The sequence below is a fragment of the Stenella coeruleoalba genome (assembly GCF_951394435.1).
Source record: "Stenella coeruleoalba genome assembly, chromosome: 13".
Classification (NCBI taxonomy): Eukaryota; Metazoa; Chordata; class Mammalia; order Artiodactyla; family Delphinidae; genus Stenella; species Stenella coeruleoalba.
The window spans coordinates 63215480-63242589 of NC_137159.1; the positions used below are offsets into that span (position 1 = coordinate 63215480).

At 36.9% G+C, this 27110-nt stretch overlaps 1 long non-coding RNA gene and 1 pseudogene across 4 annotated transcripts in view; one reads left to right on the forward strand and one right to left on the reverse strand.

The window, feature by feature from the left end:
- The window catches only part of LOC307196463, a 706311-nt gene that overhangs the window by 479607 nt on the left and 199594 nt on the right, over positions 1-27110 (reverse strand). The gene's annotated exons all lie outside the window — the stretch shown is intronic.
- On the forward strand, positions 12560-13333 carry LOC307196351 (GTP-binding nuclear protein Ran-like; annotated as a pseudogene). Its single transcript has one exon. The product of its transcript is annotated as a GTP-binding nuclear protein Ran-like (transcript).

Consider the following 27110-nt stretch of genomic DNA (forward strand, 5'->3'; position numbering starts at 1 on the left):
GTGAGCACCTAGAGGGGTGGATTAGGGAGGGTGGGAGGGAGACGCAAGAGGGAGGGGATTTGGGGATATACATATACATATAGCTGATTCACTTTGTTATACAGCAGAAACTAACACACCATTGTAAAGCAATTATATTCCAATAAAGATGTTAAAAAATTTTTCTATATGTGTACTTGGATCTATTCCTGAAAAAAAAAAAGTTCTCATCACAAGAAAAAAATCTATAACTATGTATGGTGACTGATATTAACTAGATTTGTTGTGGTGATCATTTCACAATATATACTAATATTGAATCATAATGTTGTGTACCTAAAACTAATATAATGTTGTATACCAATTACACCTCAACTAAACTGAGAACAATTAAAAAAGAAACTTAATCTGCTCTGAAGTGTGAGAGCACAATCAATTATTATATAATCATCAAATACTTTAAACACTCCCAAAGAGGGCATCCTCAGAATGGCTGTTCTCTAAGTATCAAAGAATTAGGCCTTCCATGCCTACGTGTCCATTAAATTTAAAAACTCCAACTTCCATATCTGTATAGAGTGTTTTCTTTTGAAGTGCGAGGGCATGTGGATAGAGCTCAAGAGGCGTTGATTTTTTCCAGTTCTCACAACCATTGACCTATTTAGAACAGATATTTTACAACTAGAGAAACTGAGACTCTGAGAAACTTGCTCTGAAAAAGCCAACACAGCATGCTAATGACGGAAATGGAAGCTACACACAAATGCCTGATCCCTGATATAAGTCGTTTTTCCAGCTCTTTGTACTAACTTCGTATTTTCGGGTTCTACCTACTCCTTGGTTCTGCATATGATTCCTTGTTTCTCAACCCAAATTCAAGTTCCCTCCACTACTCCCACCCAACCCCTTTGCTTCCATGACCACATAACTGATCACAAGGAAGACCCTGAGGTTAGAGTCAATCCAGTACTTACTGAGTTGAAACCCACTTGAACACAACACAACACAGTGCAATCTACATCAGAATGGCTGAGCACCTAAACTCAATGGTCGTGATGTCAAAGCGCCAGAAACGAATTATAGATCAAATTATAAGCCAATTACATATCAAATTATAGTGATATTATGGGCCTATTATTGTTGACTGACATTTTTTTCCTGGTGATTGATACTAGACAATAACATTGGTTTAAATTTCAGTTGCAAAAGAAGTTAAATAGAAGGAATCCTGTTTAGCAAATAATATATAAATACAGTCAATATCTTCTTCCTGTATCCCACGGCCCAAACCAATGGCAGATGGGAGACCCTCAAAAGATTGCAACCTCCATGCTTCTCAGGACCTAACTCAGAAGTGGGCAAGAGGATTCTGCTCAGTCATCTGTGTGTACTGTGATGCTCCTAGCCCAGGAGGACATGGATGGCTACTGCCTTACCCCATGCAAGATGTGGTGGGACCAGGTGTCTGAACCCAGTCCACCCCTTACCCACAGCCAGGCCCCAACCTCAGACAGAAGGCAACAGTCTGTAGGTCAGATGTTCAGGCAGGCTTAACTAGATTCTCTGCTGAGAAAATTCAAGGAATTCACCAGAATTGGGCTTTTTCTTATCTTGGAGGCTCTGGGGAAAAATCCGCTTTCAGATTCATTCAGGCCGTCTACTAGGGGGTCTCTGCTCCTTGGCTTCCTCCATCTTCAATCCGACAACAGAGCTTCCCATGCTTCAGATCTCTCTGATTTCTCTTCTGCTATGAGCTAGAGAAAACCCTCTGCTTTTAAAGGGCTCATGTGATTTGATTAGTCCCGCCTAGATAATCTCCTTATCTTAAAGCCAACTGCTTACCAACCTTTTGCCATGTAATGTAACATAGTCACTGGAGTACACCCAGGCAAAGGTCATGGGACCATCCTAAAATTTTTACCTACCACAGTTAGAAATATGTTCATTTGGCATTTGGAAATACCTTTCCAGAACTTAGGAAAATGTTAGGGATAGAAATCTAGATTTAGGATCCATTACCTTTAGGTAATAGATTTATAAAACATAAATGCATGTACAAATATAATACTACTAGTTCAGCAGTATCTTTTACCATAGAATCACAAGAAACAAATGGACAGGGCAATGTTTTGTGTGTTAGATATTGTTGACATTATTCCTAAGAGTAACACTGGGTTACTTTGAAGTTCCATTTAGGAAGCTCAATTCCAGTTTCTTTAATTTATTCTAGAAGATACAAAAGGACTAGATGAGATTTCCTGGATTCCAACCATTTTCAACACAAAAGGAAACCAACCTGACTGTCACATGATAACGAAATTCTATGTGTCTACGTGCGTGTGTGTGTCTAAGTATTAAAATACTTTTTGCCATGTTTTAAATAAATGAGTAGGCTACACAGCATCAAATACATTCAATTAATGTATTTCTCCAAAATGAGCAATTCATTTTCAGTTATGTGTCTCTTCTGTCAGGATTCAGGTAGTTTCCTGTAAAGGAGGACAACAGGAATTTTATATATGTCTTTATTGGTTTAGAAAGCTTTTATTTAAATCTTATTCAAAACCAAAAAAACTTGTACAGCTAAATTTTCCTCTGTGCCTGTGCATTAAATTAGGGGGAAATAGGTATCTTATTTATTCACTTTTCCTCTTCTCTTTCCTCACCTTTTCCTCTTGGAAAATTTATCTCTGTCCATGTTAATGATTCACTCTTCCTTTGCAGGGGGCTTTCTTAAGTTGTCAGCAGACAAAGAACAGCATTAAAGACTTGCTCAGAGAATGAAGAAGGCCAGAAATACACTAGTGTGAAAGATTAGGAATGTGAGAACTGAGAAGGAAACAACCAACCTCTCTGTGACTTCTCAGGACAGCCCAGACCTTGGAACTCAGACCTTCACCCTGCCACTCTGTCTTAGGCACCCAACTCAACTCAGCAAACCTATGTTGAGTGCCTACCACACACACCCACTCTATCCCTCTTACTCTTCTTTCCCAATTTACCAGTAAAAATCTATTGAAAACAATATGTGCAGTACTGGGTTTTAATATATTATGGTTTTAATATATTATATATAGTTAATACATATTTAATATATTATGTGCCCATACATACACACACACACAAAACAGTGCATGCTATAAGATTTCACATTTCTACCATTAAAATGTGATATATTATATTTTTGTGTGTCTCTGTTTAGCAGCAAATGAAGGTATATGCTATGAATAACACTAGATTTCATAGGGAACTTTTTCAATCAAGGAGAAAGGTACATTGTCACCAGATGTTCATTTTATTTCAGATTTCTGTGTACTGCAGTTTGCTAAGATTTTAAATCAACAATGATAACTATAAGAAGTCCCTGATAATAATGGCAGTATATGTTACAAGTCATCTCACTCCACGTGCAAAAGCAGTCTTGTAGGAGATGAAACACAATATTGTAATTAGAAATAGATGGATTCAATAAATATTAAACAGTAAAAAATATTATTCATTTAGCCATTTCCTTCTCAGTAGCACCTGCAATTCGGGCTCATCCTAACATCTGACCCATGAAATTAAGATGATAAGGAGTTACTGAAAGAGAAGATGGAGAGAATTTAAGAGTCATGGCTTTTTGAAATTCCAGTATGCTTTTAACAATTGCAAGTTGATGCTTCTTCCCCTCTCCCCACCTAAATGGTAAACAAGAAATAACTGGCAAACAGACAAATGAACGCATTTCAGTGAGTCTCATTTATAATTCTATATATAACTAACATTTAGTTATTTTGATAGAATCCGACTTCAAGATCAGGTGTTCCAGATAATCCTAACAAGCACAAATTTTAAACTATTTTGCCTACATTTCCTGGTTATTTACAACCTGTGTGACCAATTGGAGCATTTCTTTGAATTGAATTGACCAGTCTGGTCAAGTTAGTCCAGTAGCCCAGAGCCCCACTTTTTTCTTTTAGAGAAGAATTCCTCCCCTTCATCACAAAGAAACTTCAATAAACTCCACCTTTAACCAAGTCCACCTAGTCTCCTCCTAGTCTCAGTTTTGCCTCTAGGCTGCCTGGAGTAGCAAGAAGCAGGCCAGATTAGCTCTTTGCCAGCTGATCTGATAAACTAATCTGACAGAGAGGAATGCTTTTTAGGAAGGTTGCTGTTTTGGATGCTAAAAGCAGCCCAGAGTTTGGCTATTGAAATTACTTGGGTCTCTTCTCAATGAAAAGTTGGCCTTACAATGACTCTCATGGTAAATAACTATTCTTTAAATACTTTTCAATAAATAATAATAATAACAGCAACAATGATAATACATAGCTCCATTTTTTTCATTTCACTAAAACTAAGCATTGTACATACTGTATTCCCTAAATTAGGAGTCAAAGTCTTATTCAGCCTTTCTGAATTCTGCTGAGAGAAAGAAGCTGCTATTAAGCTGATAAATCACCGGAATGTTTTCCAGGGTTTGGTTTAGAGAATTGCTTCCATCTGTGAGTGGCAAACTTATTCCCTCCTAGAAAGTTCTCCCTTCTTCTAAAATACTAAAAGCACCCTTGGAGTACTTTAAGAACAGACAGCTGGCCTCAGGGCTTCTAATGCTTTTTTAAGTTATAACTCTCCTCAGAGGCCCTAGGGCTGGGTGCAGCCTGGTGATTTGCAGCCTTGCTGGTCATCATTCCACCTGCTTAACTCCAGGCAGGTGCAAGGCATTTCTAACCTTGCTCAGCAGCCCTCCTGATTCTCCTTGTGTTAAAGCCTTGGGGTGTGTGTTTTCAGATGATAACAGCTCATGAATATATGCAGATCCCCAGTGTCAGACTAAACTCAGGGCACAGCAGAGGAAGAAAATAGCTAGAAATCTAGAAATCTAGAAATCAAAGGTAAAGGCCAGGTTTAAAGGACAAGAGTAAGTCAAGGGAGAGTCAGGGATTCCATCCCAGGTCAAGACTGAGTCAAGATCAAAGCTAGACATGTAACCAGAGATCATGAAGAAATGAAGGCAGAGCAAGGCAATGGGTTCAAGGGCATGGAAAAAGCAAACAGACATGGAAATGAGAAAACCTGGGTTTTGATTTCACTCTACCCAGGGTCTCAATTTATGTATCTGTAAAATGAAGCTCGGAAATGCAATTATCTCAAGTCATTTAGATATTGAGTCTATAAGGCCATATAAACAGTCATACACACCACACTATTTAGAGACCAAAGCAGGATAATGAGCTGGATGGAGCCAATTAACTAATCATAGCAAATATAGACAAAAACAACAGCATTTGAAACCAAGTAAAAGTCTGCCTCACAGAATCTCTCACAGGCATCTTGTTATCTGCATCCTTTCAGACACCTACTAGGTATTGTAGACGACCCTAGAAATAAAAATCATGCTCCTTTGCCTCTAGGAGTTTGCATCTTCGGTGGAAGGAAAAGGTCCACTTTTATACAATTTTATTTATTTATTTATAAAAATATATATGATAGTTCATAAAAACAATAACTAAAATGGCAAAAGATAACACTAAAGGCATTCCTGGGAGAGAGTCCAGCACTTCTCCAATTACTGTGCCTCAGGTCCACATGGTTGATCTGCTTTAGATGGGCTGCTTTCCAAGTTAACACTCAGCAGGTACTAACTCCCAATCATAGCATAGTCAAGTAGAACCTTGGGTTTATCTGGCATTTATGACTATCTGAAGCTTAAAATCCTTCCATTAACTTTTGTAGCCCCTGCCAACCTCCAAATATGTTATATTGATTGGATTTCATAAAAAAATCTAAACCAGACTGTAGCCTCAGGTATCATGCCTGGAAAACAGCAAGATACTATTGGGCAAATACTTTAGGTCTAGGTCAGAAGTTAGTCCTACCCAGTAGAAGGCAATCATTACCATAAACTTAGAAAGACATTTACTCCCCTCTATTGTTAATCAACAAGCCATTGAGCATATACCCTGCTAAGAGTGGTTATGAGCAGAAGCCATGAGTTCGGATTTCAGGCAGGATCAATGGCTGAGAGGCCAGAAATAGAGCTGAGTCCCATCATATGAAGACGGAGCTCTGAGGAGGGAAATAGTCTGCTGCCCACTTCAGTTTTATCCTTTGCCTGCTGTGCTGATTATGGCCACAAGAATATCAGAGGCAAATTAATTCTGCTCCTGACTGGCTTGGAAAAAGAAGCTACGATTTCACATCAGGTGAGAGTTTCCTGAGTTTCCAGAGTTTATAACACTGGTGAGAGTTTCACTTTTTTTCCCTTCATGGGTATCCCCTTCTTAAGGCAAATAAAAAGTTGTCCAGTTGTACAAATGGCAACAAAACTCTAGCATTAGAAATACATGGAGAACTAAGGATTCCATTTACTTTCCAAGTTCATCATATTTCTGTTGGTCCAAGATCACACTTGGAATCTCAGAAAACATCTCTGCCGGAAACCCCATCATCTTTCACAAACTGCCTACTTGCAAGTTTGTCAGCCACAATACACTAAAGGAAAGTTTTATGAAAAGATTTGTTTCACTTAGCTTTTTAACCAAGCAAGAAATTTGATATTATGAAACGGAGACATCATACTCGTTTAAAGTTAATAGTGGCCTTACAATAAGCTATCCCCAGCATCATTCACAGCTGCTTGGATTAAAGACCTTTTGATTTGGGGATCTGCCATCTACTGAATACCTCTTCCCCAATAAGTCAATAACTTGCCCTCAGATGAGAATAATGATCTTTTATGGTATGTTTCCTCTTATGTGCAAGTGCAGCCATTGCCAGAGCTGGTCTGAAGCCTCCTACTTACGAGTTACACCTTTGTTTCTTGTTGGAGCCATTGGCCCTCTGGCCTGATGGTTTTGCATATGACAGAGAGATTTATAGCTTCCTCCAACTCCCACCCACACCCCACCCAAAATACTGGGCATTGAACATTGGTACTGAAAGTATGGGAACTTCCTCTTTGACCCTTGGTTAGATACGGTTATAGACTGCATCTACCCTATTTGAAGTGAGCCAGTGCCTTTAATTCCACAAGATACAGTCACTGAAGTCTCATAACTGTACTGGAGATGTCAAAGATACCATCTATTATGCCATACCTCTTCTCATGAAGTGAGTCGTGCTCCCATCACAACTTATGTATCATGACATAGCTCTTCCCCTTCCATATTGTGGTAAAGTTTATTAGAGCTAGAAGTGATCACCTGACCCAAGCTTGGCCAATCAAATTCTTTCTTATGGGAAGTTGGAACTGGGACACAGAGCCTCTAGCCAATCTGTTCTGGGTACTGGAACATGTGGGTCACATAGTACACTTTCTATATTATAAGAGTAAATAACTCCAAAGAGAAAAAAGGAAATTGGTGGATACAAAGCTGAGATGCAATGCAAAATGCAAGAGATAGAGAAATCAACATTAACTGAACTTTGGCTCATGTTACACACTCAATGTGGGTCACCTGGGATACTGTGTTCATTGTAGTCTTTCAAGCAGGCTAATGGGAAATTTATCTTGACACATGCTTTCCAGATCTCTGAGACAGGAAAAGGAAAGGTAGAAAATTACACACCAGCTTGTTTCCACCCCAAAGTGACAATGTCACATCTGCTTACATTTCATTAGCAATACCAAGTCACATAGCTCTAACTTCAAAGGGTGTGAGAAAATGAAATCCTACCATGTTCCCAGAGGGAAGACAACTTTAATATGACTTCCATGCTATCCTTAGGCTTTTTTCCCTCCAAATAAAAACATATAACCATCTTTTCTTGGCTTCCTGCTCTTCTCTGAAACTGTTCTTACCATGGTCACTAGTAACTGATATTTGTTAAATCCAATTAACACTTTTTAGTCCTTATTTTACCTTCTCTTCCACCTCCCTCTTTCTATTTGCTGCGATAAATCATCCCCTAACATCATTATTTTCTCCAGCTCAGGCTTCAGTGATACCACTGCTTCCCTCCAATATCCTTATCCATTCTTCCCCTTTCCCTTCTTATCACATCCACACAACCAAACGCTCCCTGTGGCCCACTAAAGTCTGTTCCTCATTACTCCTTAGTGAATTATACCACCGTTCCCCGGTCACCAGCATCAAAGTCTGGGTGTCGTCTGCAGCGTCCTCCTCTCCTTCCTCTGCCCTATATTTTGGTGACCAGGTCCTTGCTACGACTTCTCACTTGGTTTACTTCCACAGCCTCCTAAAGGTTCTCCTTCCAACAGCATCAGCCCATGAGTCTTATTCTGCACAAATGATTAGGGTCATCTTTCCAAATATTATTATGTCACTCCCTTGCTTAAAGCTTTAATGGTTTCTAAATGCCTTAAACTATTGTCCAAAATCCTTCAAGTGCTTTATAAGGTCTTCAAGATCTGCCCATGATTACTTCACCAGTTATATTTATGGCCTTGGTCCTCTCCCTCTGAGTTATGCTCTGAATCACCTGTATTTCCCAGAACTGCTCCTGATGATTCAAATCTCCATGTCTTTGAGCATGTGGTATTTAATAGACACCTTTCCTTCCTATTCAGGTTAACTCCTCTGAGACTTAGCTCACTTATCATTCCTTCCAAGGAGTTTTCTTTGACCCTCCCGGTCCTAATCAGAATCTCCCTGCTACGTGTTCTAAGAACAACTTGAGCTTACCTCAATCTCAATAGTAGGTTATCACAAATATGTTTTTCTAGTTAACATTTCATCTTTCTTCCCTACTATGAGTTCCATAAGGAAAGACTCAGCTTTACTGATTTTTGTGTCCTCAGGGTCTAATACAGTGTCTGACACATATTAGAAACTCAATAAATACTCATTAGGTGAAGTAATTAATCAATAAAGCCCTATATCCTTATGAACACCAAATTCTGAAACTGTGCTCGGTGGGGGCAGAAAAGAGGAAAAATGTGGCTTTTATACACACACACACACACACACACACACACACACACACACACACACCACCTTAGGCTAATATATGCAAATATGGCCTATATAATTACCTCTACAAAGTAATTACCCAGCAATGATGCCCTGTCCTGGATCTCTAGGTAGTTCATGCTGCACTTTGTCCTTCTGTGATAACTGCCTTGCTTTTGCCTTTGAGATTCAGTTTGAGGGACAAGTGACTTATCTTGTACTAAGAGTTCATATTCCTTAGAATTGTGTGTTAACTTGTTTTTATAAACTAAACATATCTATTGAAGGCCTATGTGTTGGTTTCCCTGGAGATGCAAAATTCCTGCCCTCAAGGAGTTATAGCCTAAGCAGGGAGCTAAGTTCTCAGCTGAATGGAAAGAGCACTTACTGTAAAGAAACAGCATTGCAGAATAGGAAACAGCTTGAGAGCTGAAGTCTGTACATCTCAATCTGAGTCTCAGCTCTTGCCTAATATCACAGAACACCTGACCAGCATTTACCTCTTTTCTATGACTTCATTTTCTTATTTGCAAAAAGTGTAAAATAATAAGATAATATTAAAAGATAAAATGTAGATTATGATAATAATAGTAATAATCTATTACATGAAGTTTAATTGATATGAAAGTACTTTATAATAATAGCTATCATTTACGGCACACTTTACTACACAATCACTTAGATTCTTAATTTTACATTCACGTTCTTAATTTTATCTAATTCATGTAACAAGCCGATGTAGCATTTTAATCTCCAAGATACAGATGGAGAAATAGTGGTTCAGAGAGGTTAAGTAACTCATCCTATAGCACACAGCTGGAGACAGCAGACCAGGATTCAAACCCCAATCTGTATCACCCAAAGGCCAGGGATGCTAACCATTATATTACACTGCCTACTTTCAAACTGCCATGTAAATGTAATTTATGTACTCAGTTGTTCATATATAAACACTATGATGAAGTAGAGCACATGCTATAAATGAAAGTTGCCAATTAACCAAATTGTTTAGATTTTTCCATCTGTACGACGAGTGAGTCGGATCACATTAAATGAAACACTATCAAGCACTCTGCACAGCGGAGAGTACAGTATTAAAAATGCTAGCTAGATTATTGCTAAGTTACTTTCTATAATTCTGTGACATTTCATTCACATACAATTTTTTCAGAGGGTAACAAAGCATGGGATTTATATCAGAAGATACAAACTTATAAACCAGGCACTTATTTATGGAGGCCCTGAAGGCACTGGTAGTTTCGGGGTACTGTAAGGAACTCATGTTCAGATAAGCCACCACAACTATCCAGGAAACTTGTTACCATTTTGCAGGTGCTGAGAATCTGCTCCCAACTTTTTTAAACAGCCCAGGCTCAGAATTCATTCTCCAGCTAATCAAAAGCACAGTGTGTTCATGTTTTTCCCAGTGGACTCAATGCTACAGGAAGAGAAATTTCATGTTTTGTTTATCTAGTAGGAAGAGGGTAGTGGAATTGGCCGGGTGTGACCACCCTATTCCAAGAGCACCAAAGTATATTTTTAAAAAACCAGCTTTGAAATTCTCATTTGTTGTAGACTGTTGGCCACCACCACCCTTCTTGTGTAATAAGCTCAGCTTATGAGCTGCAACAAAGCAGTCAGAGACAAACAAGCATTGTTGTCCACTCAGAGAGCCAGATAGACCAGAAGACAAGAATCCAAGGCGTAAGCCAAGATTTTAGGGCCTGATATGCAACAAAATCTAGGGCATACAGAATGAATCATGATTAAAGTTAATTCTATCTAGAAAGAGTCTGAAAAGACAGGAGTTAAAACATCATACAGGGCTTCTTTCAAACACAAGCCTAGTTAACCCTCACAACCTTGGGGGCATAGGTATGATTAAACTCAGTTTATAGATGGAGAAACGGAGCTTCAGGGAATTCAAGTGACTTGTCAGAGGTTACAAAATTAGTAAGAGATTTAGGGGAAGGGAGATAGATAATTAATTAAAAGTAAACAACTATTATGTGAATTTTTTTAAAGATTTAAACAAAGTGATATGAGAGTAATTAGAGGTAAGACTAATATTAGCTAGATGGAGTATATATTAGATAGACCATTGAATAACAAATTACTACAAACTTGACAGCCTAAAAAAAACACATATTTATCATCTCAGTTTTTGGGGGCTAGGAGTCTAGGCATGGCTTAGCTGGGTCCTCCTCTTAGGGTCTTCTGAGGCAGCAATCAAGGTATCAACAGGACTGTTTTCTCATCTAGGCTTCACTGAAGAAGAATCTACTTCCAGACTCACTCAGGTTGTTGGCAGAATTTATTTTCTTGCAGCTGTAGCACTGAGGTCAAGCTCCTTGATGGCCTTTGGAGTGAAGCTTACCTAAGTTCTTTGCCACATGGACATTCTCAATATGGCTACTTATTTCATCAAGTTAATAAGGAAATTCTCTAGCAAAACAGATTCTTAAATAATGTAGCATAATCATGCAAGTCATAGTCCATTCCTTTTGCCATATCCTATTGGTTAGAAGCAAGTCACAAGTCCATCCATACTCAGAGCATGGGAATGGACAAAGGCATGAATATCAGCAAGCAGGAATCATGAAGACCATCTTAGAGTCTCAAAGTTTAAAGATTCTATCCAATAATTTTACATAGCCTTAATTTCATAGGTATGTAACTATGCCTACTAGCCTAGGCATAGTTCTACAATATACGCATAAAATGGACACATCTACGCAATATAAGAGAAAACAATATTCTGTTATTGGTTGCCCTATGTATCCTTTTATTTATGTATTTTTCATTTTTCTGCAGGCTATTTTGAGATGAGGTAGAGCATCCTGAAAGGCATTCTGTTATACCAATGCTAGGATCACCTTTTTCTTTTGCTCTTGTAGAATTTTTCTGATTTCACTATTTTAATCAAATCATGAGAGAATACTGGTTTCACAGTTCTGGCCCCTCCTCTAGAATTATGCTGGAAAACAAACGTCTAAATATTAATTTCTAAATCATGTTAGAATTTTTAAATACAAACCAATGTATATAAATTATTGCAGCCTCATAATAATCTGAGCACATATAATGGCTGCTTCATTTTTTATCTAAATTTAGCATAAATCAAGCTTATGTGGTAATATAACAGCTTCTGAGAGGAAGTGTCAATTCTATAAGTAATTGAAGCCCTCAGGGTCACATACACCTCTGCAACTGAGGGACTCCCTAGTCTAATACCTACTATTCTCTTATTACCTTCAGATAATTTGATAATTAAATTATTTGAACGGTATCCCAAAGAACTACAAATCTCCAAGGAAAGATTTTCATTCCAATAAGTGCATTCTAAAGAATACTGCTTATAAAGATGTTAAAATAAAATTTTTTTAAAAAAATATTGCTTAGACAAAAAATAGATTTATAAAGGGAACTTGGAATTTTTAAAATACAGCTGCATTGATTTTCTTCAAATTTCCTGGGTGCAGAAATAATCTTTTACTGGAAGAAAACTGTCACTTTGTTGAGAATTTAAGGGAGAAAGCCTATGATCTGAGATTAGATTAGCCTTAAGATCTAACCCCAAATTTTCTGCACTTGCTTAGTTTCTTTTTTTGTAATATTTGGATAATCCCCACCATAGGATTTTTGTAAGAATTTATGAGTTCAGTCAGAAGGGCACAGAGATGTTTCTGGAAGTAACATCACGATGGCTGCCCAAGAAGAGCCCCAAGTTCAGTTCAAACTTGTATTGGTTGGTGATGGTGGTACTGGAAAAACTACTGATACATTCGTGAAACGTCATCTGACTAGTGAATCTGAGAATTATATAGCTACCTTGAGTGTTGAGGTCCATCCCCGTGTTCCATACCAACAAAGGACGGATTAAGTTCAATGTATGGGATACAGCTGGTCAGAAGAAATTTGGTGGACTGAGAGATGGCTATTATATCCAAGCTCATTGTGCCATTATAATGTTTGATGTAACATCGAGAGTTACTTACAAGAACATGCCTAACTGGCATAGAGATCTGGTACGAGTGTGTGAAAACACCCCCATCATGTTGTATGGCAACAAAGTGGATATTAAGGACAGGAAGGTTAAGGCAAAGTCAATTGTCTTCCACCGAAAGAAGAATCTTCAGTACTATGACATTTCTGCCAAAAGTAACCACAACTTTGAAAAGCTCTTCCTCTGGCTTGCTATAAAACTGACCAGAGACCCTAACTTGGAGTTCATTGCCATGCCTGCTCTCACCCCGCCAGAGGTGGTCATGGACCCAGCCTTGGCAGTGCGGTCTAAGCATCATCTAGAGGCTGCTCAGACAACTGCTCTCCCAGATGAAGATGACATGTGAGAGAGTGAAGCTGGAGCCCAGAGTCCAAAGTCTAGTCTTATAGGCAACTGTTCTGTGATGTCAGTGGTACAGTGTGTTTGCCACTTTATTATATAGCTAAGCAGAACATGTGCTTAATCTTTGGGATGCTAAAGGAGATGAATGGGCTTCGGAGTGAATGTGGCAGTTAAAAAAAAAAAAAACCTTCATTTTTTGGACCTGCATATTTAGCTGTTTTGCAACACAGTTGTTTCCTCCTTGAGTTTCAAATATAAGACTGTTACAGTCACATCACTATATTCAGGGGTAGAATCTTGTTTTCTACTGTCATTCCCATTCCTTTTCATTTAGAATCAGAATGAAGTTGTATTTCAAATAAAAAAAAGAATTTATGATAGTTTCATGAGAAATAATAAATGTAACAAATATAACAAATAAATGTAATAAAAATAATCAACAAATATAATATCAAATATAAAGTATATAAGATTGTGACTGGTACCACCTAAGATTTTTTAAATCTGTAATTATAGTTCTTCATAGCTTGAAGCTGGATAGGACTAGACAGAAAGCCCTGCAGATGGGGTTTTGTCTATTTAACTGGTTGTTATCTTCAACTCTAATTGGCAATTTCTCTGACTCTCTCCTACCTGGCCTAGCTACACCCATGACTTGATTCCTTTTTCTCCTGCCTTTCATGATTTCTGATAACCCTTTCCACCCTCTCTATTCTGATAACCCTTTCCACTCTCTCTATTCCCACTCCCAACACACTCAAGGAAAGCTTTTCTCATCTGGCCTCAGCCATGCTCACTTGTAAAGCCCTCTGCTGCCCCCTATCAGTCATTGTGAGGGAATACCCACAACCTCCAGATAAATTCTCTCCCTCCCAATAAATCATGAATATTCCGTTTGCATTGAGTTCCAGTAAAAGGAAAGTTAACCTGAATTTTACAGTAGCAAAAATATAGAAAACCTACTGTGTTTTATGAATTTTTATGGGTAGACAGTGCCATTTTATCTTGGAATACATTTTTAAGGTAGTAGCAGAGAGTGGAAGAGAGACTCCTAATTCAAGCAAACTCTTTAATTACAAAGAAGTCAGGGCTTTTTGATGAATTCCAAGAACATATTCTAGAATAGCCTTGGATCTATTTGAGCTGCTATAACAAAATATAAAATACCATAGCGTAGGTGGCCTAAACAACAGACATTTCTCATAGCTCTGAGAAACTGGAAGAAGATCAGGGTGGCAGCAGTTTTGGTGTCTAATGGGAGCCCACTTCTTGGTTCATAGACAGCCATCTTCTCACTATGTCCTCACATGGTTGATGGGGGTCTCTTTTATAAGGGCATGAATTCCATTCATGAGGGCTCTATCCTCATGACCTAATCACCTCCCCAAAGCCTCACTTCCAAGCACCATCACACTAGGGATTAGGTTGCAACAAATGTATTTGGGGGGACAAAAACATTAAGTCTATAGCACCTTTTGACTAAGTGAAATAATGATAAATTGGTATTATGTAAAGCCTGTTGAATTTGTAGCTCAGTCCTTCCCTCCAAAAAAGAGACAAAAGAGAGAATGAGAGAAAATCATGCAGAACAGTGATTAAGAAATTTGAAATCAAACAGATCTGATGTTGATCTTCCTGAAAACCAGCAACTTTGGACAAGTTACTTAAACTCTCTATACTGGATTTTCCTCTAGTAAATGGAAATAATAACAATACCAACTTCATAGCATTATTGCAAGTATTAAATGTGATAATATATTGCATGGCCTTCATCATAGTGCCAGGACATAGCTCTATTATTATTTTAAATGATCTTCAGGAATTTTTATCTGGCTTTTATGGAATCTGATGGGTGGGTAGAAACCACAGAAATTTATGGTTATATTGAGTAAGGCCTATCAGACATTGCTCTACCTAGAAGCTATAGTATCTGAACAAAGAGCAAATAATTCTGAAATGTTTTGAGATATTACCTTATAATACTCTATTTGAGTTTTAAACTTATTATTCATTTAAAACACTTGCTAAGGTAATGAAACGCCCTTAGTATAACAAACAGCATGATCTTTTTATTGTGATCATATCAGAATTTCTGGCTCCTTTATGAAGAAAGGGAACCAATTTTGAGACGGATGTTTTGTGGGAGTGTTTATTATGTTTACAAATATCTTAGTTATAAAGCAACAGAGCCAGGAAACCTCTCTGAATAAGCAGGATGGTGGGGTTTAAGAGCCACACTAACAGAATTGGGAGAGGAACCGGTTAGAGTTAATGTGCATCAAGTGAGTTTTCCATCAAACTTCTGTCTCTTTATGCCAGATTCACTCTTTTTACCATTTCTATACCAGGTGATTTTTTTAAAATATTCAAATGGATATCATCCAGCACATACCTCAGGATATTTGCAGGACTGCTTTTTTCCCCCTTTATCCTTGTTCCCAGATTCCATACTTCTGGCTCCTCACTGGAATCCCAGTCACTGGGCTCCTCTGTATTTCCTTTTCCTGACTTTCACTCAACATTTGGTCTTTAACTTTTCTACCCAGTTGTAAATTTCGTTTACAACCCAGGGTCTCAGGCCCTGTAACTCCTACTTTCACTCAAAGCCAGACTGACTCAACCCTCCTCCTCCGTCAGAGGAGCACAGATAACAATATACTCAAGATGACATTATTAAATATCGTGTGATAGACAAGGACAGAAAGAATGTTGCAAATAATTCCTATGCAGTCATTACCCTTGTACCAGTAACTTTTAAAATTTACAGCAAACTACACAGTGTTACAGGGAACATGCCCAAGTTTAAGATGAATCCCCTGTCCTAGAGGAGTTCACTGTCTTATTTGGGAGATTTGATATAAGCATAGAGAAGTTGAAAAAAAAATCCATAGAGTATTTAACTAAGGTTTCAAGACAACTCAAAATTTCTGCTTCTGGCCAGATGTACACACCAGCCTGAAACAACAAAAATGACAAAATATTTTTTAAATTGTTTTCATGACATGGGATATCAGGCAATAAAGGACAGTGATCACTGAAAGACAGAAAACAAGTAAGGTGATATCTATAGTTGCTCTAGTTTACTTCCTTAAGAAAGTTTCAAATCATGGTGCAAGCAGAGGGTATCTAAGCAGAGCAGAGTGTACCTTGTAACTTGAGGAGATAGAGGTAAAAGTCTGTGAAGAAGGTTCTTAGGACAGCGCACCAAAGAGAAGAAGGATATACAGAGAAAGAATTCCTAAGCTTGCAAAGGGACCCCTCAGTGTTCAGCTGAGTAATAATCAGCAAGTGTATGTGAGGAAACTTCCTGAAGCTGAGCAGAGTCACACAAAAGGATTAGAGGTGATAATGCCCAACACTCACACAAGGCCACGTATAGTGTCTGTTCCCACCAGCCAAAATGAAAACCCTCATGATTCACTGAGTTTTGGGTAGACTACAAAGAGGGGTCTTGTATTATTAGTGGAGTGATTCTCCTTAGACTGAGCACTGCTACAGTTACACCTAACAAATCGTAAGTAAATGCAAGAGCTGAAGAAACCAAAGCCTTCAAAATTAATGTATTCCAGAACAAAATACAAGAATATTTATAGTAATAAAAAAGTATTTTTTCTAAATTAAAAAAAAATTATTTCTATAAACACCAATGTAGTATTTACAACAGATGGAATCCAGTAACAAATTACCAGACCAAAAAAACAGGAAAATAAATTTTTAAATGTAATAAATCAAAGATGACTCAAAATTGATGCATATGTTGAAATTAGAAAACAAGGATATTAAAAGTTATTACAGCTATATATCATACATTCAGAGATTTAAGTAGAGAGGACAGAGAGAGAGAGAAAGAAATCCAAATCAAACCTTTAAAGGAGAAAATGTAACATTTGAAATGAAAATAGACTGGATAAGATTAAGAGCAGGTTAGACATTGAAGAAAAAATATTAATGAAATTAAATACGTAGCAATAAAACTACCCAAAATGAACTAAAGAGAAGCTTTTTCAATGAACAATGCCTCCATGAAGTGTAGGACAAAATCAAGCAGCCCTAATATATGTATAATTGGAGTCTCTGGGTTTGGGGGATGATGGAAGTGGTGGAAAAAACTACTTGAAAAAAATAATGGCTACAGTTCTTTAAAATTTGCTGAAAACTACAAACCCATAGAGCCAAGAATTTTAGAAACCCCAAACACAAGAAACTGAAGAAAATATGCCAAGGTATGTCATAATTAAACTGCTCAAAATCAGTGATAAAGAAAAAATATTAGTCAGAGGGAAAAAAAAGTTGTATTACATCCAAAGAGACAAAAAATAAGCATGACAGCTGATTTCTTGTCTAGAAAAAATGCAAGCAAAAACCCAGTGAAACAATATCTGTCAATCTAAAACTCTATAACTAGTGAAAATTTCTTTCAAAAAAGAAGATGAAATAAAGACTTATGCAGAAAACTGAAAGAATTTGTCACCAGCAGATCATTACTACAATAAATGTTTTTTTAAAAAGTCCTTCAGGCAGAAAGAAAATGATACCAAGTAGAAATAAAGATCTACACAAGGAATAAAGAGCACTAAAAATGGCAATAAAATGGGAAAATATATTATTATTATTTTAAATATATTTTAAAAGACAATTGTTTAACAAAAATAATAGTAAGATTAAACATGGTTGGGGTTTCCCTGGTGGTGCAGTGGTTAAGAATCTGCCTGCCAATGCAGGGAACATGGGTTTGAGCCCTGGTCCGGGAAGATCCCACATGCCGCGGAGCAACTAAGCCCATGAGCCACAACTACTAAGCCTGCCAGCCACAACTACTGAGCCCGAGTGCCACAACAAAAGAAACCACCATAATGAGAAACTCACGTACCACAACAAAGAGTAGCCCCCACTCGACGCAACTAGAGAAAGCCCATGCACAGCAACAAAGACCAAACACAGCCAAAAATAAAATAAATAAATTTTAAAAAAAAAGAATAAACATGGTTTATAACCGTTGTAAAATTAGACAGGGAGGATAACCACAAAAGATGGACAGGGAGAAAAAGATGTATACCATTGAAAAGTTCATAAAATGTTCATGAAGTGGTATAATTTTACCTGAAGTTAGAATGTGATAAATTAAAGATATATAATATAAAACCTAGCAAATACTATAATAAAGAGCTCTATCTAGTTAAGTCAACAATATAGGTAAAACAGAATCATAATATATTAAGTTAATCCAACAAAAAGAAGATAATGGGGGAAATAAAGTATAAAAAATGGATGAGACAAACAGAAAGCAAATAGCAAGATGATCCATTTAAACCAAAACATATCAATAATTACAGATAGACTTTTTTTAAAGACACAACTGTATACTGCTACAAGAAACATGCCCTAAATATAAAGAAACAAATAGGTTAAAAGTAAAAATATGAGCAAACATATACCATATTCACATTAATCAAAAGAAAGCTGGAGTGGTGACATTAATATCAAAGTATATTTAAAAGCAAAAATTACTAGTAGGGATAAAGAAGATAATAATAATTATAAGTATTAATCAATAGGTATAACATTCCTAAATATTTATGCACCTAAAAACAGAGCTTCAAAATATATGAAGCAAAAACTAATTGAACTTGCAGGAGAAACAGAAAATCCCACAATTACAGTTGGATATTTCAACCCCTCTTCCAATAATTTATAGACACAAAATAAGTGAAGATTTTAAAGATGTGAATAATACCATTAGCCAACTTGACCTAACTAATTAATATTTACTGAATACTTCACCAAACAACAGTAGGATACACATTCAAGTGCACGCTGAACTTTTACCTATATAGACAATATTCTGGGCCACAAAATAAGTCTCAATAACTGGAATAGGATCCAAGTCATAAAAAGTATGTTGTTTTAATCACAGTGTAATCAAATTAGAAATCAATAATAGATTGATAAAGATAAATAAAGAGCTTAAGAAAATCCCAAGCTAGTTGGAAACTAAAAAACACATTTCTGAATATCCTATGGATCAAAACAGAAATCAAAGAGGATATTAGAAAGTATTTTAAACTGGGTCAAAGTGAAAACACAACATATCAACATCTCAAAATTTGTGGTACATTGATTAGTAGGAAATTCATGGCACTAAACACCTATTTTAGAAAAGATGGAATGGAGTCAAATCAATGACTTAAAGTTCCACCTTAAGCATTGAGAAAAACAAGAACTCAAATTAATTAAACTCAAAGTAACTAGAAAGAAAGCAATAATAAATATCAAAGTAAAAATGAATGAAATAGAAAAAAAGAGAAAAAATAGAAAAATGAAATTGAACCAAAAACTGGTTCTTGGAGATTAAATTGGTAAACCTCTACTCAAACAAACTGGGGCAAAAAAAGACAAATTAACAGCATCGAATGAAAGAAGTAACAACACTATAGATTCTACAGATATTAAAGGACAATAAGGAAATATGAAAAACTTTATGCCTTGAAACACACAAACTACTAAATCTCACACAAGAAGAAACAGATATCCTGAGTACTCCTATACCTATTAAAGAAACCAAATTTGTAGCTAATACCTTTCAACAAAATAAACCCCAAGCCCAGATGACTTCAATGGTTATTTCTACCAAATTTTTAAGGAAGAAATAATATCAATTCTATAAACACCCTTCCATAAAATTGAAGAAGAGGGAATCCATTCCACCTCATTTTATGAGGCCACTGTTAGTCTGATACCAAAACATAACAAAGTCATTACAAGAAATGAAAACTAATGACCAATATCCCTCATGAATATTAGTGCAAATATTCTATAATAAATAAAAATTTAACTAATAACATACAACAATATACAGAAAGGATAATATATTATTACCAAATGAGATTTATCCCAGGGATGAAAGGTTAGTTTGACAATCAAACTATGAATCAATATAAAAATTTTTTAAGAATCAATATAATTCATTATTTTAACCAAAAAATACATGATTATATTAATAGATGAAGAAAAAGCATTTCCTAAAATCCAACACCCACTCCTGATTTTTAAAAAAAAACTCAGCCAAATTGCAATAGAAGGCGACTTCCTGAATCCAAATAAAGGGCATCTATCAAAAACTTAGAGCTAATATACTTAATAGGGATAAAATAGACTCTTTCCAAATATCACGAAAAATACAAGAATGACCACTCTCAGCACTTCTCTAATACATTGTACTTAAGGTTCTATTTACTATCATAAGGCAAGAAAAAGAAACAAAATGAATGCAGATTGGAAAGGAAGAAGTAAAACCCAGTACCTGTGAATGTGATCTTATTTGGAAATAGGGCCTTTGCAGATGTAATCAAGCTAGGATGAGGTCAAACTGGACTAGGGCAGGCCCTCATTCAGTGACTGTGACCCTTATAACGAGAGGGAAATCAGGACACAGACACACAGGAAAGAAGGACATGTGAAATGGAGGCAGAAATCAGAGTAATACACCTCCAAGCTAAGGCACACCAGAGATGGCCAGCAACTGCCACCTGTGTGTAGCATGATTTCTGTAGTTACTCAAGGGTAAATCTGAAATTCAAAGAGCAGAAAATCAATAGAGATTTATTGATACTCAATATATGCCAGGCACTTTACACACTATATCATTTAATTTTCTTAATGATCCAATGAAGGGATATAACCATCTCTGTTTTACAGACAAGGAAACTAAACCTCAAAGGAATTAAGTAATTCACATGAATGAGGAGAAGAATTTGGACTCAAACACAAGTCTGTCAGGCTCTAGACTATTCTGTTTCTAATCAACAAAACACTATATTGAATTCTTCTGATTCCTGTGCAACCATTTAAATATACCTGTACATTTTGAGAGGATGGGAGAAGTGGAGGAGGATAAACCACTCATTAAATAAATGCTCATTGATTCCCATTATTCATTTATGACAGAAGTTTGATCAGACAACTGCTTATAAAGCCCAGGCAAAGTGCCCTGTACCAAGCTCTCATAGCAATATATGTTTATTATAAAGCTAAAGACATAGAATTTTTGAGTTATGAGGAACTACATGCGTCTTTAGTACAATGACTTATTTTATACCTAAGGGGTAGAAAGTCCCCAGACAGATGAAATTACCTGCCCAAACTCAACAGACACAGCTCAAGTCTCTTGACTCCTGCCCTACACTGAATTCATTAGTGGACATTTGGCAGAACTCTGGAAAAGAAGGAGCCCAAAGGGATGTGAAACATTTTTATCACTCTTCAACCCCCACACATGTGAAAGGAAAATAAACAAGAAAAATATTACATGATAGAAAATTAAGAATAAAAAACCTTAAGAAGGATAAAATATTATAATTTACTTGTTTTCAGGAGGATGCATCAAGTCTTTTGTAGTCCTGCTTTGTATCCATCTTTTCATTCAACAAAATAAATAGACATGATATATGCAAAGCAGAGATTCTCAATATATCCATTCAACAAAGACATAGTTATCATGTTATATATATTGTTTTTCCACTGATAACTCTATTAACAACCACCTCAAAATGGATTAAAGACTTAAACATAAGCCTTGAAACCATAAAACTCCTGAAAGGAAACAGGGAAAAAGCTCTTGACATCAGCCTTGACAATGAATGCTTGGATATAACATCAAAAGCACAAGGAACAAAATCAAAAATAGACAAGGGGGATTACACCAAAGTGAAAAGCTTCTGAACAGCAAAGGAAACAATCAACAAATTAATAGGTAACCAACGGAATGGGAGAAAATATTCGCAAGTCATGTGTCTAATAAAGGATTATTATCCAAAATTTGCAAGGAACTCTTACAACTCAATAGCAAAAAAAATAATTAATTAATTAAACCAATCTTAAAAAGGGCAAAGGAGCTGAACAGACATGTCTCCAAAGAAGACATACAGATGGCCAACAGGTATATGAAAAGGTGCTCATCATCATTCATTATCACTAATCACAGGGAAATGCAAGTCAAACCCATAACGAGGTACCACCTCACAATTGTTAAGATGGGTATTGTCAAAAAAACAAAAAAAAAACAAAAGTAAGTATTGGTGAAAATATGAAGAAAAAGGGACTCTCATATACTGTTGGTGAGAATGTAAATTGGTGCAGTCACTGTAGAAAGTAGTATGGAGGTTCCTCAAAAAAATTAAAAAGAGAACTACCATATGATCCAGAGATCTCATTTCTAGGTATATATTCAAAGGAATTGAAATCAAGATCTTGAAGAGATATCTGCATTCCCATGTTAGTTTGCAGCATTATTCAGAATAGCCAAGACATGGAGGCAAAGCAAATGTCCATTGACAGATAAATGGACAGAGAAAATGTGTATACACACAAAAAAGAAGGCTAACAATAAAAGAAATCATGCTCTTTGCAAGAGCATAGATGAACCTGGAGGACATTATGCTAAGTGAAATAAGCCAGACACAGAAGGACAAACACTACATGATCTCAGTTATCTAAGGGATCTAAAATAGCCACACTCATAGAAGCAGAGAATAGAATGGTGGTTGCCAGGGCTAGGGAGAGGGGCAAGCCAGGAGGTCAAAGGTTACAAAGTTTTAGTTATGCAAGATGAATGTCTTACAGATCTACTACACAGACTATAGTTAAAAGTGCCCATAGTTAACAATACTGTATTGTATACTTACAATTTTGAAGAGTGTAGAACTTTTGTCAAGTGTTCTTACAAAAATAATAATAAATAAAGAGGGGGGAGGAAACTTTTGAAGGTGATAGATATGTTTATGGCATAGATTGTGGTAATGGTTTCACAGGTATAGTCTCATCTCCAAACTCATTACGTAAAGTTTTCTGAAAGCTAATTATACATCAGTAAAGTGTTTTTTAAAAATAACAAGTATAAAGTAGTATGCTAAATAGTAACAGTAATAATAATGAATCTTTTGTGTTATTCTTTCTCCTGCCTCAGCAAAGTATTTTTGTTCTAAAAAAGAAAAAATTACAGAAAAACATTTTCTCTTACTACAAAAATAGGCTTTTTGTAATGAAAAGACCATTGGCTGAGGCCAGAATACCCAGGTTGTAGGCGGGGCTGAATCAATACCTCTTCTGCTTTGGAAAAATCCCTAAAACTGCTCTGCATCGCTTTCCTGAGGAATTAACATGGTATTGTATGTCAATTATACTTAAAAAACAAACAAACTCATAGAGAAAGAGATCAGATTTGTACCTACCAGAGGCAGTGGGGTGGGGGAAGGGGAATTGGATAAAGGCAATCAAAAGGTACAAACTTATGGCTCTAAAGTAAATAAGTACTAGGGATGTAATATACAACATGATAAATATAATTAACACTGCTGTATGCTATATCTGAAAATTGTTAAGAGGGTAAATCCTAAGAGTTCTCATCATGGGAAAAAAAATTTTTTTCTATTTCTTTAATTTTGTATCTATATGAGATGATGGATATTGACTAAACTTGTGGCAATCATTTCATGATATATGTAAGTCAAATCATTATGCTGTACACCTTAAACTTATAGAGTACTCTATGATAATTATATCTCAATAAAAATGAAAGAAAAAGGGCTTCCCTGGTGGCGCAGTGGTTGAGAGTCCGCCTGACGATGCAGGGGATATGGGTTCATGCTCCGGTCCGGGAAGATCCCACGTGCCGCGGAGCAGCTGGGCCCGTGAGCCATGGCCACTGGGCCTGCATGTCCGGAGCCTGTGCTCCACAGCGGGAGAGGCCACAACAGTGAGAGGCCCGCATACCGCAAAAAAAAAAAAAAAAAAAAAAATGAAAGAAAAAAATTATCGTGGTTAATCCATAGATTAATGGATATCTATGGTGTCTTCTGGCTCTAAAATTCTAGTATTTTATAAAATACTATAAGATTCCCTCTGGCAAAAAAAGCAGCTAACATGTTGCAATAGTTCATTAATTATACACACACACACACACACACACACACACACACACACACACAAATACACACACCATGGGAATATACTGGCATTTCTCTTTGAGCAATAGCAGAGAAATAACCCAGTATCCTAGGCCCAGGGATGGAGGTAGAGGTGCTATTTGAGATGAAGACAACTATTTCTTACCTGGAATTTCAGCTCCCACACACCACCTGACCACCTGAGTATGTCCCCCTGCCCACTGATGACAATAACCAGAGGGAAAGAAGTTAACCCCTTCCCAAGATCCATCAATATCTCTTCAATTACTAATACTAGAAGTGTTCAGGTTGCTAACAGAGAAGGGGCAGTGCCCACCACCACCCCCAGTTCTGCAAAAAGGAATTAAGCAGAGCCATATAAAGGCACCCAAAGCAAGGACTGGACTCATGATGTCATCTCTTCTAGAAGCCCTGTCTCTGATTCCCTTTTTTGGTTTCACATCAATTGCTGACCTCAATAAGACTGTAGCCATGAAAGAAATGGAGTATCTGCAAAGTTCCACACAGGCAGCCTAGCAACTAAGCCCTTACCTGCAGCTGACACTCACAGCCCCACTGCCATCACAAGTATCTTTGGGTTAAAATTAACAAAACTCCTGTTATCTAAAAGGATCTCACATTCTGTGAGATTTTCCTCCCAAATCTATATGGATAGGGCTGCCAGGGTGCATACAAAGAAAACCACTGTACCTAACTGGCACAACAGAAAGATGAATGTGGATAAAAGCTCGCTGGAAAAGGGCAGGATTCTAATAATCTCCTATTATTTGGGGATGCCTTGCCAGCTGGCAGAGCCAAATCTGGGCACGTTCTCAGCCAGTTCTCATCTTTGGGATGCAGTGAGGTGAAAACAAAAGGATCAAACCAGATTTCAGATTCATTCAAATGAGCAGTTCAAGTTCAGCGTTCCCAGACCTGCTGTGGGCCCCCTTCGGTTCACAGACCCAGGTCTAGTCCCTGCAAATGTAAAGGGAAGCTGCGCCAAGGTGAGAGACTGACATACTGCCAGAGATAAAATATTCAACATCAGAGCAGAAATGTCTGAAGATTTAATGTACAAAAAAATTCTACATATATGAAAAATTTTATACAAAAGAGATTTATTGGAACATTTAAAAATCCCCAAATTAGAAATATTAATGTCCCAAAGCAATGGTTAATTAACTATGTGATATCCATCTCACAGAATATTATGAAGCCCTTGAAAATATTTACATTGAGTTTATAATAATACAGAAAATTCATGGATAAAAAATAGATTCGGAATTGTAAATATACAACATTATGCCAAGCAAATGAAAGAATAAATATATTGAAAAGTTAAAAACAAAATCTGGAAAGAAAAACTACCAAAATGCTAGAATTAACAGTGTTTTTCTTTGGTTGGTAGAACTCTGAGTGACTTTTTTCTTTGTTTCATTTTATTTTCTGTTAAATAAAATATCTTGTTGTCTCAATAATGGGAAAGAAATAAAAAGACTAAATGAAATTTTCAACCAAGTTCTAAGCTAAAAACTAATTAAGCTTTACATTTTTGTATGTATTTTGAACAGGCCTACACATTACCAAGATGCCTGACTGGGATGATTTCTAAGGCTATAGCTCCTCCCTCAGCCACCTCCACCATGTCCCCAACAATTCTGGAGAAGTTTAAGAAGTTCAGGCTGCTCTTCAAAGTACCAAGAGAATATTGAGTTACCTGGGGATACTTCGACCCTGCTGCTATGCCTTGGATTATAGACTGTGAGGATTATAGAAATAGCCCTATCTGGTGAGGTGTGCTTTTTGATCAGACTGCTTTTAAGATCAGCCAATGGCTGGGCTGCAAGCATAGATATCCACAGCAGATTTGAAGGGAAAGAGTAGCAAGCTGTGTGAATCCAGATGTACCTGCCTGCAGCTCATGTGGCTGACTTAATGAGCCACTACCAATACAAATGACTGGACCTCTCAGTTGCTTTTAATTTTGCACTATTGTATTATAGTGACCAGCCATAAGTTCCTGGTACTTAAACCAGATCTAATCTGGAAACTGAGCTAGCTAATAAAGAGTCTGTTTGAATTCACATGGTGACTCTACAGTTGAAAATATCCTGCAGGATAAGAAAGCGTAATCTAATCTAGTTTTTCTTACTCTTTTTAGCTGGGTGGACTGTGATCTGTGATTACATTCAGGGTATGAGTCGGCTTATTATAGTTGCAAATAAAAAATCTATTTCAGTAAAATAGGTGAATTTATTATAAGGTTATAAAGATGTTTCATGGAAACAAGAGAAGCAGGCAGGTCTCAGGAACAAACTGGAAGCATAAACTAGAATCTATAGGAAACCGAGGAAGTCTTCCTCCTCACTTAGCTCTGCATCTCTCTGTACTACTGCCCCATTTATTATTTTTTTAATCTCTGCTTTTCCCATTTACTAGCTATAAACCGGGTATCAACAGCCTTATTTACAGGTCCAGCCACCAGAGAAAGACTGACACTCTTTCTCTCTCTCTCTCTCTCTCTCTGTCCCTGTCCCTGTCCCTATCTCTATCTCTATCATCTTCTCTCCCCCAAATGTCTATAGATGGGACTCTGACTGACTGAACTTGGGTCTGGTGCCTACTCAAGACCATTCACCCGTTGCCAAGAGACGTAAAGTCACTTTGCAGAAACAAGTCTTCTGAGAGCCCTGCCCCTATAACCGGGTAGACAGCAAGAGGCAGAGTGTGGCAGGAACAAAAGAAGAAAAAGTGTCCACCAAACACGTCATTCATGTTTCCTCATTAGTATTTCAACACAAGTCTGTGTTCAAAAGGCTAAAAATCAAGTTTGATAATATATTAATAACAGCAAGAACATGAAGAATATTGTTCCTATGAAGCTGTCTGGATGAATTTTCTAGAGGCCACAAAAAGATGACAGGAGAGAGTGGCAGAAGAAAT